Source organism: Hypanus sabinus, chromosome 16 (assembly GCF_030144855.1).
Source record: "Hypanus sabinus isolate sHypSab1 chromosome 16, sHypSab1.hap1, whole genome shotgun sequence".
In the NCBI taxonomy this organism is placed as follows: domain Eukaryota; kingdom Metazoa; phylum Chordata; class Chondrichthyes; order Myliobatiformes; family Dasyatidae; genus Hypanus; species Hypanus sabinus.
This window is the reverse complement of record NC_082721.1, coordinates 63,992,798-64,011,784: the sequence shown is the minus strand read 5'-3', so window position 1 is coordinate 64,011,784 and position 18,987 is coordinate 63,992,798. Positions and strand designations below refer to the sequence as shown.

General features: G+C 44.0%; 1 protein-coding gene across 3 annotated transcripts in view; it reads left to right on the top strand.

Annotated features, from left to right (window-relative positions):
- Positions 1-4,316: 4,316 nt before the first annotated feature.
- The window catches only part of LOC132406378 (uncharacterized), a 109,068-nt gene continuing 94,397 nt past the window's right edge, over positions 4,317-18,987 (top strand). Inside the window, exon 1 of one of the 3 annotated variants that reach the window (XM_059991973.1) lies at positions 4,317-5,010. The gene's annotated coding sequence lies outside the window, so the exon portion shown is untranslated. The other 2 variants (XM_059991974.1, XM_059991975.1) reach the window with 2 other exon arrangements.

Sequence of the window (18,987 nt, the reverse complement as noted above, 5' to 3'; positions counted from 1 at the left end):
ATAATCCTACACTAACCTCTGTGCTTCTGAATTTCCTGGAATATATTTCCTCCTCACCGTTGAGCACAATTACACGGAGCACTGCTAAAGGAAAGCAGCATCCATCATCAAAGACGCTCACCATCCTGGCCATGCCCTCATCTCGCTGTCAGGAACAGCCATCAGAATCCTGACCCAGAGTGGAGATAACTTCACTCAACCCAACTCTAAACCTTTCACTTTCTAGGGATCTTATCCACATTGGTTATCTGTCAGTCTTTGTTTATTTTTCATTAATTCTGTTATATTTCTTTACTTTCCTGTAAATCCTTGCAAGAACATGAATCTCAAAGTACATGACATCATATACGTACTTGGACAATAAATTTGCTGTGACCTTGACCTTGGCTGTGGACACTGCGTTGTTATGTTTCTGTAATGGCAATGAGATCATACTCTTCTGGGCCATGAATTCATCCACCCATCTTGTTGTAAATCCTGTGAAATTTGTATACAGCATCTATAACTTCAGCATTTAAGGTGACGCATAACTTTGTAACAGCACCAGTTGTAAGGCTGGGGTTCAAATCCCACCACTGTCTGTAAGGAGTTTATACGTTCTCCCCATGACTGTGGGGATTCCTCTCCTCCCACATTCCAAAGACGTATGGGATAGGGTTGGTGAGTTGTGGACATGCTGTGCTGGTGCGTGCTGTGTGGCGACATTTGCAAGCTGACCTCAGCACATGCTCACTTATTTGTTTTGACGCAAAATGACGCATTTTACTGTATGCTTCAATCTACATCTGCCAAATTTCTGTATCAAATTTTTGCCCTCAGATCCCCTCTAGCTTTATTATAAAGTCCAAAACTTCAAGGTAGATTAGTTATCAAAATACAAATATGTCACCATATGCAATATTTCTTGTAGGCATTCACAGCAGACCTCAGGAATATAATGGAACCAATGGAAAAACTACAGAGACTGACAAATTTCCAACGTGCAAAAGAAGATGTGCTGCTTAATTACAATAAATGAATGTATAAATCAATAAACAACACTGAGAACGAGTTGCAGAGTCCTAGAAAGTGAGTCTGCAGGTTATGTGATCAGTTCAGAGTTGAGGCATGTGAAGTTATCCATGCAGCCACAGGAAATGATACATTTACATCATTTAAGTGACATTTGGACGGGAGCATGGATAGTATGAAAGGACAGATTTAGAGTAGGGGTCCCCAACCTTTCTCATGGCCTCTATACCTACCATTAACCGAGGGGTCTGTGATCCCCAGATTGGGAACCACTGTGGGATACAGCCAAAAAGCAGACAAATGGGGCTAGCTCAACAAAGGTACCTTGGTCAGCATGGAGGAGATGGGCTGAAAGGCTTGTTTCCATGAAGACATGAGGCTGCAGATTCTCGAATCTGGAATAACACAGTCTGCTGGAGGATTTCATCAGGGTGAACAGAATCTGTGGTGGGGGGTTGTAGTGGTAGAGGGGTAAGGAGCTGTCAATGCTTTGAGTTGAAAACCGGGACAGGTGTTGCTTGGTGACTGAATTCTTCCGGCAAATTCAGTGGCCTGAATTAAGTTGATAACTTCATTCACCACTACTCTAAACTGGTTCTACGTCCTGCAGACTTATTTTCAAGGATACTTTACAACTCATTCTCAGTATTTTTTATTTGCACAGTTTGTCTTCTTTTGCATGTTGGTTGTTTGTCAGTCTTTGTCAGTTTACGTATAATTTTTCATAAACATCTATTATATTTCTTTTTTTCCTGTTAATATCTGTAAGAAAATAAATCTCAAGGTAGTATATCGTAGTATATGTATTTTGATAAAAAATTTACTTTGAACTTTTGACGTTCTATAACTTTGTAACTCTGTGAAAAACATAGAAGAGTAGGACCCAGGAACAGGTTCTTGGGTCCAGATGTCTACACTGAGGATGAAGACAGATTAAATTAATCCATTTCACCTGCACATGATCTAGATTCCTCCATCCCTGCATTTTCATGTGCTTGTCTAAATGCCCGTGAACTCCTCTATTGCACCTGCTTCCACCACCGGCCCTGGTATTGCATTTCAGGCACCCACCACTCCCCGTGTGAAGAACTTACCTACACATCTCCTGCTAACTTTCCCCTTCTCACCTTATAGCTATGTCCTCTAGTATTTGGCATTTCTATCTTTGGATTCTGTCTGTCTACTCTATCTATGGCTCTCTTAACTTTATAAACTTCAGTCAGGATGTATCTGAGTGATTAGAGATCTTCCTGATCGAAGTCTTAACTGATCAAAAGGGACCTAGACAAGGTGAAATCAGCTGGATATTTTACCCCAGAGAAGGGGTGCTAAAAACAAGGGAGTGTAGGTTCAAGATCAGAGGAGAGAGATTTAAAATGGACATCAGTGAAACTCCATGCAAAGGGTGGTATGTATTTGGAATGAGCTACCGGAAAAGATAGCTGAGGCAGGCACATACGACGATAAAAACATAAGATGTAGGAGCACAATTAGGTTCATCAGATCTGCTCCGCCATTTGATCTTTGCTGATCCATTTACACCAATCTCCTGCCTTCTCCTCATATCCCTTCATGCCCAGACTAATCAAGAATCTATCAACCTTTGCTTTAAATATGCCCAATGACTTGGCCTCCACAGCCATGAATTCCACAGATTCACCAATCTCTGGCTAAAGAAATTCCTCCTCATCTCTATTCTGAAAGGACGATCTCTATACTGAGGTTGTGTCCTCTGGTCTTAGACACCCCCACCATAGGAAACATCCTCTCCACATCCACCCTAAAAAGACCGTTCAACATTCAATAGGTTTCAATTAGGTCACCCCTCATTCTTCTGAATTCCAGTGAGTAAAGGCCCAGAGCCATCAAATGCTCCTTCTATGATAAGCCTTTCAATCCTGGAATCGTTTTTGTGAACCACCATTGAACCCTCTCCAATGTTACACATCCTTTATAAGATAAGGGGCCCAAAACCACTCACAATACTCCAAGTGAGACCTCACCAGTGCCTTATAAAGCCTCAGCACTACAACCTTGTTTTCATATGCTAGTTGCCCTGAAATTAACATTGCATTCCCCTTCCTCACCACACATTCAACTTGCAAGTTAACCTTCAGCAACAATGAAAAACCATCTAAAGAAGTATGTGGTTAGGACAGGTTTAGAGGGATACGGGCAGGTGGAACTAGATTGCTGGGCATGCTTGCAAGTCGGCATGGACGATTTCAGAATCGGAATCAGGTTTATTATCACTGATTTAAATGACATGAAATTTGCTGTGGGAGTAATACAGAGCAAAGTCACAAAATTACTATAAAATACAAGAATAATGGGAAGAATATCCTTACAGGCAGTGGAAGGAATTGAACCCAGGTCACCTGCACTGTAAAATGTTGTGCCAACCATTATGTTACCAAGCCACACATTTATGGGTTCATGGTCAGTTTAGAGATCATATGGTGGAGGGGGAAAAGCTATTTCTGAATCATTAAGTGGGCTCAGGGGCTGCAGCGGTTCAATGAGGCAGCTCATCACCACCTTCTCAAGGGCAACTAAGGATGGGCAATAAAAGCTGGCTTAGCAGGTGAAGCCCACATTCTGTAGTTGAATAATTTTTTTTCAGACTCCTATACCTCCTCCCTGATGGCAGTACTAAGAATATGGAATGTCTCAGTTGGTAAGGGTCCTTAGTGAAAGATGCCACCTTCTTGGGTCCTCAACGGTGGGGAGAGTTCCTCCAGCATTGTGTGTGTTGCTCTGAGGTAAAGCAGTCATCCCTCAATCTTGCTTTAGGAAATGTTCTGGTGATTCTATGGCAGTTTGACCTGAAAGTATTTGTCCTGACCAACGCCTACCTTTGGGCCAGAAGCCCTACTGTAGAGCAAGCTGTGATTAAGCCATCCATCTTACACCTACAGTGAACAGACAGTGTCGCTGGTTTAGCTGCCGAGCAAGGGTAAATTGCTTGAAAAGGGCAACTCCGATCAATGAGTAGCTGATGTTTACCAAAGTCGTTTATGTCCGGATCAGTCTGGCTAAATTTTACATCAGAGAGAGTGAGAGAGGAGGATAATGCCCCCATGAGATGATTGGGGGGGGGGGCGTTACTTTCTTTCGCCCTAGCGAACCAACGTGCCTATATCTCAGCTCTTTCATTTGAGGATTTCATACGAGGGCGGTTAATGCGTTCGTAGGAAATCCCTGCGGGAGGCAGCGTTGCGTTCACAAGAAGCCGTGTTACACAAGGGTGTTGTTTCTCTTTTTTCATTCAGCTTCATTCTCCAAGAAATGTGGGGCTAAAATATTCCTCCAGATTTATTCCAAAATGTGCGCGTGTGAGAGAGAGAGGTGATCTCATCAGCTCGGCATTTTCTACTTATACTTATATTTTCATTTCAGTTTTGAATTCATTGTCTGTGTGTTTATGTCTTACCAGTGTTCAGAACTCGCTCCCCTCCCCCTTCTTCAGTCCCTAACTCCCTCTCTTTCCTCCTCCGGTCTTTTGGCTTCTTGCCCGGATTTTCTTCCAGGGTGTGTGTGTGTGTGTGTGTGTGTGTGTGTGTGTGTGTGTGTGTGTGTGTGTGTGTGTGTGTGTGTGTGTGTGTGTGTGTGTGTGTGAGTGTGTGTGTGTGTGTGTGTGTGTGTGTGTGTGTGTGTGTGTGTGTGTGTGTGTGTGTGTGTGTGTGAGAGAGAGAGAGAGAGAGAGAGATAAGATAATCTTAAACGTGACTAGGCAGTTAAGAGGCTGTTATGTAACCATCGACCTACTAACACATATCCCCATAATCCCTGCCAATGAGGAAGGCTAAGGTACAATAACACTAGACAGAACATAGATGATAGCCACAAAGAGACACAAGCCGCTCCAGGATCTACACTGCCAAGAATCACAGGGAAACGAAAAGCTCCGCACAATATACTTAGGAATGTGTATATATAATACTTAGACACAAAAAGCCATTTACAACTTGGATGCTTTGAAGTAATTCTTATCTTAAGGTACAGTAACGAATCTCAGCGTTGTCTATAATCTCCCTCGCTCTATCTCTCTCTTCCCTCCCCCCTCTCATTCTTACTGTGTGTGTGTGTGTGTGTGTGTGTGTGTGTGTGTGTGTGTGTGTGTGTTTTATATTGGCAGGCTTGGCAAATCTTCACCCGGTACTAGCAAATCTGTCTATTTCCGCGCGAAGCTGCCAGTGTGGTGTGTATGTCTGTAACTCTACATGTTGATTTAATTAACTGCCCTTGCCCTTGACTGTGAGTAACCGCGGTGTGTTGGTGTGGATTGGTGAAGGTGGGTGACAGTGCTGGGTTTAGGGTATTTATAAGTCTAATAATTTACAAAATGCACACGGTCAAATTTAAGGGAGCAAATATTCCTTAAAATATCATAATTAATTGTAATATAAATTCAATTTAGCAAATTTGCTTGAAAGATATTCAATTTTTGTCATCAAACACAATTAGAGTCCTGGAAGAATAAGGGGTTTTATTGGTCCGCTTTGACGCGACAGGAAGATTGGGCTATCTTGTTCGTTCTATTATTAAACTTTGGTTGGCTATTAAGCAGATATAAATTTAACAAGCCGGCTGCGTGGGAGTAGCTTCTAAAAATGAATGCTGCCTCTTAGAGTGCTACTTTGATCCTATTAACCGTTCCCGAGTATTGATTTCTTACTGAGTTGCATTGCATCATTTATCTCAATGTCAAAGAGCCTGCCACTTCTGCGGAGATTCCTTGATCCTTGGTGGGGAGGTTGGAACTGGATGGCGGGGGTAGGGGATTTATATATGGATGACAATGTGGCTGTTTGCAATGTATTTATTGGGAAGGGGTGTTTGGATAAGGATAAACCTATGGTTGCCAAAATTAGTTATTCATTAACAGAGTCGGGTGGAGAGAGCGAAACTCATAAAATAAAAAAGAACAAATATCGTACTTTTATTACTGGAAATCAGTTTCAACAAACCATTTGCTTCCTAGACTATCTTTTTTAGAACGCTTTACAATTTCCTGTCGTCATTAGTGTCTGCAGTCGTTAGCCTTCCTTATGTGGCTTTAGCGAGGAACATTAAATAAAAAAGTAACGATTAAACAGGCAGAAAACAAAAGCGTCGCGAGAGAAATTAATTGAACCAGTAATTAAATATAGCGGGGTCGGCAGGTAAAGCTGAATAGAGAGGCGATTCTAAACAATTAGAAATGGATTGATTTGAAGCAATGTCAAGAGCCAGGTTCAATGTGACCGCTTTATTAGGTGTATCTGTACTGAGTGGGTATATGTCCCTGGTCACCCGCTGCTGTAGCTCCTGCCCTCTTTTAATGTTCCAGCCTGTTGTGCCTTCAGAGGTGCTCTTCTGCACACCACTGTGGTTATTTGAGTTACTGTCGCCTTCCTGTCAGCTTGAACCAGTCCGGCCATTCTCCTCTGACCTCTCTCATTAACAAGGCGTTTTCACCGTCAGACCTGCCGCTCACTGGATGGTTTTTCCCCACACCATTCTCTGTAACCTCTAGAGACTGCAGTGCATGAAAATCCCAGGAGATCAACAGTTTCTGAGATACTCAAACCACCCGGTCTGGCACCAACAAGTATTCCATGGTCACATTCTTCCCCCATCCTGATGTTTGGTCTGAACAGCAACTGAACCTCTTGACCATGTCTGCATGCTTATATGCATTGAGTTGCTACCACGTGATTGGCCATTTAGATATTTGCATTAATGAGCAGGTGGTCAAGTGTACCTAATAAAGTGGTCTCTGAGTGTATAAAAGACTAATAAAACTTTGGAATAAGTTTCCATTATTTAAGAGGGTTAGAAGTTTTTTTAATATTGAAAAGAGCAGAAGTGTTTAAACAGAGCTGCTTTTATCCACAGGCATCCAAAAGTGTTCCATTACTAATGATGCAAAACTACTTTATGTTATAAGCTCTTGTGTGACTGATTACCACTGGGCAGGAAGACACAATGTGTTTTGAGATTCAGCTGAAAGCTCAGAAAGTTGGTTACCAATTCTGACAGCAAGTACTGATCAACTCCAGCAGAACTGGAACTGGTTTATTATTGTCACAGGTACTGAGATACAGTGCACAACTTGTACACCATGGATCATTTCAGCACTTTAAGACAGTGCAAGGGAATTGCAATGGCACAGTACAGGTACAGATGAAGTTCAGTCAGACAATAAAGCAAGGACCGCGATGAGTTTCAGTAGGCTGTGAGCTACTGCCTGTTATGCTGCTCCATCTCTAGTGGTGTTCAGGGCTTCCTTCATCATCAGTTTTCACTACTGTCATTCATACTGGATCCGGATGGAGACTCAGGAATACTATCATACTCAGATGCAGCAGGATTCTTCATTGCTGTTTCTGTTCCGTAGTAGTTCTGTTTTACCAGTCAGGATTGTAGCCCTGAGCTGACCTCCAGAAATTAGCGGAACGGTGGACCTCTCTTAGTCTGGCCTCTGCCCTTTGACTGTCTTGGCACGGGTGACCCTACCAAGAGCCAAAGCATAAGGCCCTGACTCCAGTCAACAGAGCTGGCTGGGTCATTGAGGCACGCAGTCCTCCAAAACCTTGGGCATGTTTGCAGTCCTCCTGAAGGATTACATTGTGAGGTCATGAGGTAACCTTCAACATGTAAGAGATCTGTTCAATAGTCCTTTAGAAGCTGTCCATGAGCTTGGTAGAGCATGTTTGGTAGGGTGACAATTCGGCCAGAACAGCAGGAGATGGCAGAAAGAATCTGCATTTGTTTAAGAGGCAGAATGGACATTATTTTAAAAGCTGCATCCAAAAGATGATACTGTCAACAATGTTCTCTCTGATGGTTAGAGGAATGGGAGGGGGAGGGGAGGAGGGGGGATCTCATTTAAACCTAGATAGAGTGGATGCAGACAGGATGCTTCTTATAGTGGTGGACTCTAGGACCAGAGGGTACTGCCTCAGAAAAGAAGGACACCCCTCACGAATAGGGATGAGGAGGAATTTCTTTAGCCAGGTGGTGGTGGACTTGTGGAATTCATTGCACAAGCCATTGTGCAGGTCAAGCCATTGGGTATAATTAAAGCGGAGGTTGATAGGTTTTTGATTAATAAGGATGTCAAAGGTTATGGGAGAAGGCAGGAGAATGAGGTTGGGAGGGATAATAAAACAGTCATGATGGAATGACAGAGCAGACTCGATGAGCCAAATGGCCTAATTCTGCACCTTTTTTTATGGTCTGATGGCCTGATCAGTACTACTCTGGTGAACAAAGGGGGGGTGATCAATTCTGCACAAGATATAAACATCATTTTAAAAGACACTTGCTGGATGGGAAAGGCTTGGAAGGATATGGACCAAGGACGGGCAAATGTGACTAGCTTAGCTGGTCATCTTGGTCATTGCAGATTAGACCTATTTCTGTGCAGCTAATTGGACAAAAACTCAAGAGATTCCGCAGATTCTAGAAATCCAGAGTAAAACATACAAAATGTTGGAGGAACTCAGCAGGTCAAGCAGAATCTATGGAAGTGAATTAAGCATCAGTGTTTCAGATTGAGACCCTTCATCAGGACACTCAGCCCACATCGTCGACTGTTGATTCCTTTCCATAGGTGCTGCCTGGTCAGTTGGGTGCCTCCAGCATTTTGTGTTTGTTACAGCTAATTGGACAATCCCCATTTGTTGGAAAGGCTGGCATCCCATGATGTAAGCCACACTTAGATCTAGAACTTCTGTTGATTCCGTGAATGGGGGCAAAGACCCAGCTAAACTCAATGGTTCCATTAGCTCTCATCTTGCAATGGATCAGGCCACAGAATTTTGCTCTAACTGGCCTTGGCATAGACTTAAAGACGCGACCATTTTTGGGAAATCCCAAGTTATGAGAAGAAGTATCCAAATCAGACTTTTGACGTTATACTAACCGCGTTTAGCTCTTGTTTCGCAGACCCTGGTCTTGTTCCTCTTATTTTCAAGATGTCATCTATTTTGATCTTCTTACTCACTGAAAGTAATTACAACACCATATGTTCCCTGGATTCCCGAACCTCTAGAGCTATGCAAATTCCAATTTTATGTTCTGTGAATAACACTGGCTAGAAATGCACCTACTATTGAGAGAAACTGCGTCAACTTTTGAGAAAGAAATAGAATTAGTTTGGCCACCCTGCGGACTCCAGTCAGAGAGCTGCCAGGGAAGCTGGAACAGGCTAGGATTCGGGGTCTGGTGGGGGGCGGGGACAAAGGGAATGGTGGTGGCGAAAGCAAAGCACACCGGTAGATCTTCTGTCTCACAGCTTCAGAAACCCCAGTTCAATCTACATCTCTGCCGCTGTCTACACAGAGCTTCTGCATTCTCCCTGAGACCACACAGAGTTCCCCTGGCTGCTTCAGTTTACCCCCACATTCCATTGGAGGTTAATCAGCCACCATAAGTGGACAGCAGCTTGGAGTTGAGTGGTAGGATCAGTGAGGAGTTGGTGGGAAGATCAGGAGGATTGGTATAAGTAGTTGACAACCGGTGCTGAGAGTGGGCTTAAGGACCAGTCTGAGTGATGTAAAACAAAAGGAATGGACTGTAGTGATAAACAACAAATTCTGCAAATCCTGGAAATCTTGACTAACACGCACAAAATGCTGGAGGGACTCAACAGGTCAGGCAGAAGCTTTAGAGAGAAATGCAGTCCATGTTCTGGGCTGAGACATCTCATCAGGACTGGAGAGGAATGGGGAAGAAACCAGAAAAAGCTGGATGGTGATATGCGAAGAAGGGTGAGAGCAAAGGGGGCTTGGTGGGGGGAGGGAATGAAGTAAGAAGCTGGGTGGTGATAGGTGGAAGAGGTAAAGGGCTGCAGAAGAAGGAATCTGATAGGAAAGGAAAGTAGACTGCAGGAGAAAGAGGAGAAGGAAGGGCACCAGAAGGAGGTCATGGTCAGGCGAGAAGAAAAGGGATAAGATAGGAGCAAGAAAGGGGTAAGAGGAGAGCTAGATGGGGAATGTGAAAGAGAGAGAAGGTGTACAATTTCTAACACAGTAACTTCTCCCAGCCCTTCCCTTTTTCCATTCCCCATTCTGGCACCCCCGTTACTCTTCCCTTCTCCTCAACTACCCATTTCCTCCCTCTCCCTTCAGGTTCTTCCTTGATCCTCCTCCATCAGGTGCATTCCTTGTCAGTCAACTACCTTTTCCAACTAACACCACCCAGTTTCTCAATACATAAACTCTACCCCACCCACGCAGCCACTTGAGCTGTCAGAAGGAGCTGCCCTTTCCTGGTGAGATTCACAGCTTGGCACTGGGGAAGATGATGAAATACATCTGACAATTGTGTAATCCATTAGAGGAACCTCAACTTCCTGAATTCCATAAAGCACTAATGCATGAAACGAAATTAATAAGGATCCATTGCTGGCAGTGGGGGAGGTGGGTGGTGAACAGTAAGGACAGTTACTCAGTTTACAATTTGCCCAGTGACACTCAGTATCAGTTCACAGTGTACGATGTGGACAGATACTCTGAGTAACAGTTCACAGTGTACGATGTGGACAGTCACACCGAGTTCCAGTTCACAGTGTACGATGTGGACAGTCACACTAGGTATCAGTTCACAGTGTACGATGTGGACAGTTACTCTGAGTAACAGTTCACAGTGTACGATGTGGACAGTCACACTAGGTATCAGTTCACAGTGTACGATGTGGACAGTTACTCTGAGTAACAGTTCACAGTGTACGATGTGGACAGTCACACTGAGTATCAGTTCACAGTGTACGATGTGGACAGTTACTCTGAGTATCAGTTCACACTGTACGATGTGGACAGTCACACTGAGTATCAGTTCACAGTGTACGATGTGGACAGTTAATCTGAGTATCAGTTCACAGTGTACGATGTAGACAGTCACACCGAGTATCAGTTCACAGTGTACGATGTGGAAAGTCGTACTGAGTATCAGTTCACAGTGTACGATGCGGACAGTCACACTGAGTATCAGTACACAGTGTACGATGTGAACAGTCACACCGAGTATAAGTTCACAGTGTACAATGTGGACAGTCGCCCTGCGTATCAGTTCACAGTGTACGATGTGGACAGTCGCACTGAGTATCAGCTAACAGTGTACGATGTGGACAGTTACACTGAGTATCAGTTCACAGTGTACGATCTGGAATTACACTGAGTATCAGTTCACAGTGTACGATGTTGACTGTCACACTGAGTATCAGATCACAATGTACGATGTGGACAGTCACATTGAGTATCAGTTCACAGTGTACGATGTGGACAGTCACACAGAGAATCAGTACACAGTGTACGATGTGGACAGTAACTCTGAGTATCAGTTCACAGTGTACGATGTGGACAGTCACACTGAGTATCAGTTCACAGTGTACGATGTGGACAGTCGCACTGAGTATCAGTTCACAGTGTACGATGTGGACAGTCATACTGAGTATCTGTTCACAATCTACGATGTGGACAGTCACACTGAGTATCAGTTCACAGTGTACGATGTGGACAGTCGCACTGAGTATCAGTTCGCAGTGTACGATGTGGACAGTCACACTGAGTATCACTTCACAATGTACGATGTGGACAGTCGCACTGAGTATCAGATCACAATGTACGATGTGGACAGTCACACTGAGTATCAGTTCACAGTGTACGATGTAGACAGTAACTCTTAGTATCAGTTCACAGTGTACGATGTGGACAGTCACACTGAGTATCAGTTCACAGTGTACGATGTGGACAGTTAATCTGAGTATCATTTCACAGTGTACGATGTGGACAGTCACACCGAGTATCAGTTCACAGTGTACGATGTGGACAGTCACACTGAGTATCAGTTCACAGTGTACGATGTGGACAGTCACACTGAGTATCAGCTAACAGTGTACGATGTGGACAGTGACTCTGAGTATCAGTTCACAGTGTACGATGTGGACAGTCACACTGAGTATCAGCTAACAGTGTACGATGTGGACAGTGACTCTGAGTATCAGTTCACAGTATACGACGTGGACAGTCACACTGAGTAACAGTTCACAGTGTGCAATGTGGACAGTCATACTGAGTATCAGTTCACAATGTACGATGTGGACAGTCATACTAGGTATCAGTTCACAGTGTACGATGTGGACAGTCACACTGAGTATAAGTTCACAGTCTGCGATGTGGACAGTCACACTGAGTATCTGTTCACAATGTACGATGTGGACAGTCGCACTGAGTATCAGATCACAATGTACGATATGGACAGTCACACTGAGTATCAGTTCACAGTGTACGATGTGGACAGTAACTCTTAGTATCAGTTCACAGTGTACGATGTGGACAGTCACACTGAGCATCAGTTCATAGTATACGATGTGGACAGTCACACCGAGTATAAGTTCACAGTGTTCGATGTGGACAGTTACACTCAGTATCAGTTCACAGTGTACGATGTGGACAGTCACACTGAGTATCAGTTCACAGTGTACGATGTGGACAGTCACACTGAGTATCTGTTCACAGTGTACGATGTGGACAGTCACACTGAGTATCAGTTCACAGTGTACGATGTGGACAGTTACATTGAGCATAAGTTCACAGTGTTCGATGTGGACAGTCACACTGAGTATAAGTTCACAGCGTACGATGTGGACAGTCACACTGAGTATCAGTTCACAGTGTACGATGTGGACAGTAACTCTGTGTATCTGTTCACAGTGTACGATGTGGACAGTCACACTGAGTATCAGTTCACAGTGTACGATGAGGACAGTCACACTGAGTATCAGTTCACAGTGTACGATGTGGACAGTCACACTGAGTATCTGTTCACAGTGTACGATGTGGAATTACACTGAGTATCAGTTCACAGTGTACGATGTGGCCAGTCACACTGAGTATAAGTTCACAGTGTACGATGTGGACTGTTACTCTGAGTATCAGTTCACAGTGTACAATGTGGACAGTCAGACAGAGAATCAGTTCACAGAGTACGATGTGGACAGTAACTCTGAGTATCAGTTCACAGAGTACGATGTGGACAGTCGCACTGAGTATCGGTTCACAGTGTACGATGTGGACAGTCACATTGAGTATCAGTTCACAATGTACGATGTGGACAGTCGCACTGAGTATCAGATCACAATGTACGATGTGGACAGTCATACTGAGTATCAGTTCACAGTGTACGATGTGGACAGTAACTCTTAGTATCAGTTCACAGTGTACGATGTGGACAGTCACACTGACTATCAGTTCACAGTGTAAGATGTGGAATTACACTGAGTATCAGTTCACAGTGTACGATGTGGACAGTCACACTGAGCATCAGTTCATAGTGTACGATGTGGACAGTCACACTGGGAATCAGTTCACAGTGTACGATGTGGACAGTTACACTCAGTATCAGTTCACAGTGTACGATGTGGACAGTCACACTGAGTATCAGTTCACAGTGTACGATGTGGACAGTCACACTGAGTATCAGTTCACAGTGTGCGATGTGGACAGTCACACTGAGTATCTGTTCACAGTGTACGATGTGGAATTACTCTGAGTATCAGTTCACAGTGTACTATGTGGACAGTAACTCTGAGTATCAGTTCACAGTGTACGATGTGGACAGTCACACTGAGTATCAGTTCACGGTGTACGATGTGGACAGTCACACTGAGTATCAGTTCACAATGTACGTTGTGGAATTACACTGAGTATCAGTTCACAGTGTACGATGTGGACAGTAACTCTTAGTATCAGTTCACAGTGTACGATGTGGACAGTCACATTGAGCATAAGTTCACAGTGTTCGATGTGGACAGTCACACTGAGTATCAGTTCACAGTGTACGATGTGGACAGTCACACTGGGAATCAGTTCACAGTGTACGATGTGGACAGTTACACTCAGTATCAGTTCACAGTGTACGATGTGGACAGTCACACTGAGTATCAGTTCACAGTGTACGATGTGGACAGTCACACTGAGTATCAGTTCACAGTGTGCGATGTGGACAGTCACACTGAGTATCTGTTCACAGTGTACGATGTGGAATTACTCTGAGTATCAGTTCACAGTGTACTATGTGGACAGTAACTCTGAGTATCTGTTCACAGTGTACGATGTGGACAGTCACACTGAGTATCAGTTCACAGTGTACGATGAGGACAGTCACACTGAGTATCAGTTCACAGTGTACGATGTGGACAGTAACTCTGTGTATCTGTTCACAGTGTACGATGTGGACAGTCACACAGAGTATCAGTTCACAGTGTGCGATGTGGACAGTCACACTGAGTATCTGTTCACAGTGTACGATGTGGAATTACTCTGAGTATCAGTTCACAGTGTACTATGTGGACAGTAACTCTGAGTATCAGTTCACAGTGTACGATGTGGACAGTCACACTGAGTATCAGTTCACGGTGTACGATGTGGACAGTCACACTGAGTATCAGTTCACAATGTACGATGTGGAATTACACTGAGTATCAGTTCACAGTGTACGATGTGGACAGTAACTCTTACTATCAGTTCACAGTGTACGATGTGGACAGTCACATTGAGCATAAGTTCACAGTGTTCGATGTGGACAGTCACACTGAGTATAAGTTCACAGCGTACGATGTGGACAGTCACACTGAGTATCAGTTCACAGTGTACGATGTGGACAGTAACTCTGTGTATCTGTTCACAGTGTACGATGTGGACAGTCACACTGAGTATCAGTTCACAGTGTACGATGAGGACAGTCACACTGAGTATCAGTTCACAGTGTACGATGTGGACAGTCACACTGAGTATCTGTTCACAGTGTACGATGTGGAATTACACTGAGTATCAGTTCACAGTGTACGATGTGACCAGTCACACTGAGTATAAGTTAACAGTGTACGATGTGGACTGTTACTCTGAGTATCAGTTCACAGTGTACAATGTGGACAGTCAGACAGAGAATCAGTTCACAGAGTACGATGTGGACAGTAACTCTGAGTATCAGTTCACAGTGTACGATGTGGACAGTCGCACTGAGTATCGGTTCACAGTGTACGATGTGGACAGTCACATTGAGTATCAGTTCACAATGTACGATGTGGACAGTCGCACTGAGTATCAGATCACAATGTACGATGTGGACAGTCACACTGAGTATCAGTTCACAGTGTACGATGTGGACAGTAACTCTTAGTATCAGTTCACAGTGTACGATGTGGACAGTCACTCTGAGTATCAGTTCACAGTGTACGATGTGGAATTACACTGAGTATCAGTTCACAGTGTACGATGTGGACAGTCACACTGAGCATCAGTTCATAGTATACGATGTGGACAGTCACACTGGGAATCAGTTCACAGTGTACGATGTGGACAGTTACACTCAGTATCAGTTCACAGTGTACGATGTGGACAGTCACACTGAGTATCAGTTCACAGTGTACGATGTGGACAGTCACATTGAGTATCAGTTCACAGTGTGCGATGTGGACAGTCACACTGAGTATCTGTTCACAGTGTACGATGTGGAATTACTCTGAGTATCAGTTCACAGTGTACTATGTGGACAGTAACTCTGAGTATCAGTTCACAGTGTACGATGTGGACAGTCACACTGAGTATCAGTTCACGGTGTACGATGTGGACAGTCACACTGAGTATCAGTTCACAATGTACGATGTGGAATTACACTGAGTATCAGTTCACAGTGTACGATGTGGACAGTAACTCTTAGTATCAGTTCACAGTGTACGATGTGGACAGTAACTCTGTGTATCTGTTCACAGTGTACGATGTGGACAGTCACACTGAGTATCAGTTCACAGTGTACGATGAGGACAGTCACACTGAGTATCAGTTCACAGTGTACGATGTGGACAGTAACTCTGTGTATCTGTTCACAGTGTACGATGTGGACAGTCACACTGAGTATCAGTTCACAGTGTACGATGAGGACAGTCACACTGAGTATCAGTTCACAGTGTACGATGTGGACAGTAACTCTGTGTATCTGTTCACAGTGTACGATGTGGACAGTCACACTGAGTATCAGTTCACAGTGTACGATGAGGACAGTCACACTGAGTATCAGTTCACAGTGTACGATGTGGACAGTTACACTGAGTATCAGTTCACAGTGTACGATGTGGACAGTCACACTGAGTATCAGTTCACAGTGTACGATGTGGACAGTCACACTGAGTATCAGTTCACAGTGTGCGATGTGGACAGTCACACTGAGTATCTGTTCACAGTGTACGATGTGGAATTACTCTGAGTATCAGTTCACAGTGTACTATGTGGACAGTAACTCTGAGTATCAGTTCACAGTGTACGATGTGGACAGTCACACTGAGTATCAGTTCACGGTGTACGATGTGGACAGTCACACTGAGTATCAGTTCACAATGTACGTTGTGGAATTACACTGAGTATCAGTTCACAGTGTACGATGTGGACAGTAACTCTTAGTATCAGTTCACAGTGTACGATGTGGACAGTCACATTGAGCATAAGTTCACAGTGTTCGATGTGGACAGTCACACTGAGTATCAGTTCACAGTGTACGATGTGGACAGTCACACTGGGAATCAGTTCACAGTGTACGATGTGGACAGTTACACTCAGTATCAGTTCACAGTGTACGATGTGGACAGTCACACTGAGTATCAGTTCACAGTGTACGATGTGGACAGTCACACTGAGTATCAGTTCACAGTGTGCGATGTGGACAGTCACACTGAGTATCTGTTCACAGTGTACGATGTGGAATTACTCTGAGTATCAGTTCACAGTGTACTATGTGGACAGTAACTCTGAGTATCTGTTCACAGTGTACGATGTGGACAGTCACACTGAGTATCAGTTCACAGTGTACGATGAGGACAGTCACACTGAGTATCAGTTCACAGTGTACGATGTGGACAGTAACTCTGTGTATCTGTTCACAGTGTACGATGTGGACAGTCACACTGAGTATCAGTTCACAGTGTGCGATGTGGACAGTCACACTGAGTATCTGTTCACAGTGTACGATGTGGAATTACTCTGAGTATCAGTTCACAGTGTACTATGTGGACAGTAACTCTGAGTATCAGTTCACAGTGTACGATGTGGACAGTCACACTGAGTATCAGTTCACGGTGTACGATGTGGACAGTCACACTGAGTATCAGTTCACAATGTACGATGTGGAATTACACTGAGTATCAGTTCACAGTGTACGATGTGGACAGTAACTCTTACTATCAGTTCACAGTGTACGATGTGGACAGTCACATTGAGCATAAGTTCACAGTGTTCGATGTGGACAGTCACACTGAGTATAAGTTCACAGCGTACGATGTGGACAGTCACACTGAGTATCAGTTCACAGTGTACGATGTGGACAGTAACTCTGTGTATCTGTTCACAGTGTACGATGTGGACAGTCACACTGAGTATCAGTTCACAGTGTACGATGAGGACAGTCACACTGAGTATCAGTTCACAGTGTACGATGTGGACAGTCACACTGAGTATCTGTTCACAGTGTACGATGTGGAATTACACTGAGTATCAGTTCACAGTGTACGATGTGACCAGTCACACTGAGTATAAGTTAACAGTGTACGATGTGGACTGTTACTCTGAGTATCAGTTCACAGTGTACAATGTGGACAGTCAGACAGAGAATCAGTTCACAGAGTACGATGTGGACAGTAACTCTGAGTATCAGTTCACAGTGTACGATGTGGACAGTCGCACTGAGTATCGGTTCACAGTGTACGATGTGGACAGTCACATTGAGTATCAGTTCACAATGTACGATGTGGACAGTCGCACTGAGTATCAGATCACAATGTACGATGTGGACAGTCACACTGAGTATCAGTTCACAGTGTACGATGTGGACAGTAACTCTTAGTATCAGTTCACAGTGTACGATGTGGACAGTCACTCTGAGTATCAGTTCACAGTGTACGATGTGGAATTACACTGAGTATCAGTTCACAGTGTACGATGTGGACAGTCACACTGAGCATCAGTTCATAGTATACGATGTGGACAGTCACACTGGGAATCAGTTCACAGTGTACGATGTGGACAGTTACACTCAGTATCAGTTCACAGTGTACGATGTGGACAGTCACACTGAGTATCAGTTCACAGTGTACGATGTGGACAGTCACATTGAGTATCAGTTCACAGTGTGCGATGTGGACAGTCACACTGAGTATCTGTTCACAGTGTACGATGTGGAATTACTCTGAGTATCAGTTCACAGTGTACTATGTGGACAGTAACTCTGAGTATCAGTTCACAGTGTACGATGTGGACAGTCACACTGAGTATCAGTTCACGGTGTACGATGTGGACAGTCACACTGAGTATCAGTTCACAATGTACGATGTGGAATTACACTGAGTATCAGTTCACAGTGTACGATGTGGACAGTAACTCTTAGTATCAGTTCACAGTGTACGATGTGGACAGTAACTCTGTGTATCTGTTCACAGTGTACGATGTGGACAGTCACACTGAGTATCAGTTCACAGTGTACGATGAGGACAGTCACACTGAGTATCAGTTCACAGTGTACGATGTGGACAGTAACTCTGTGTATCTGTTCACAGTGTACGATGTGGACAGTCACACTGAGTATCAGTTCACAGTGTACGATGAGGACAGTCACACTGAGTATCAGTTCACAGTGTACGATGTGGACAGTAACTCTGTGTATCTGTTCACAGTGTACGATGTGGACAGTCACACTGAGTATCAGTTCACAGTGTACGATGAGGACAGTCACACTGAGTATCAGTTCACAGTGTACGATGTGGACAGTTACACTGAGTATCAGTTCACAGTGTACGATGTGGACAGTCACACTGAGTATCAGTTCACAGTGTACGATGTGGACAGTCACACTGAGTATCTGTTCACAGTGTACGATGTGGAATTACACTGAGTATCAGTTCACAGTGTACGATGTGGCCAGTCACACTGAGTATCAGTTCAC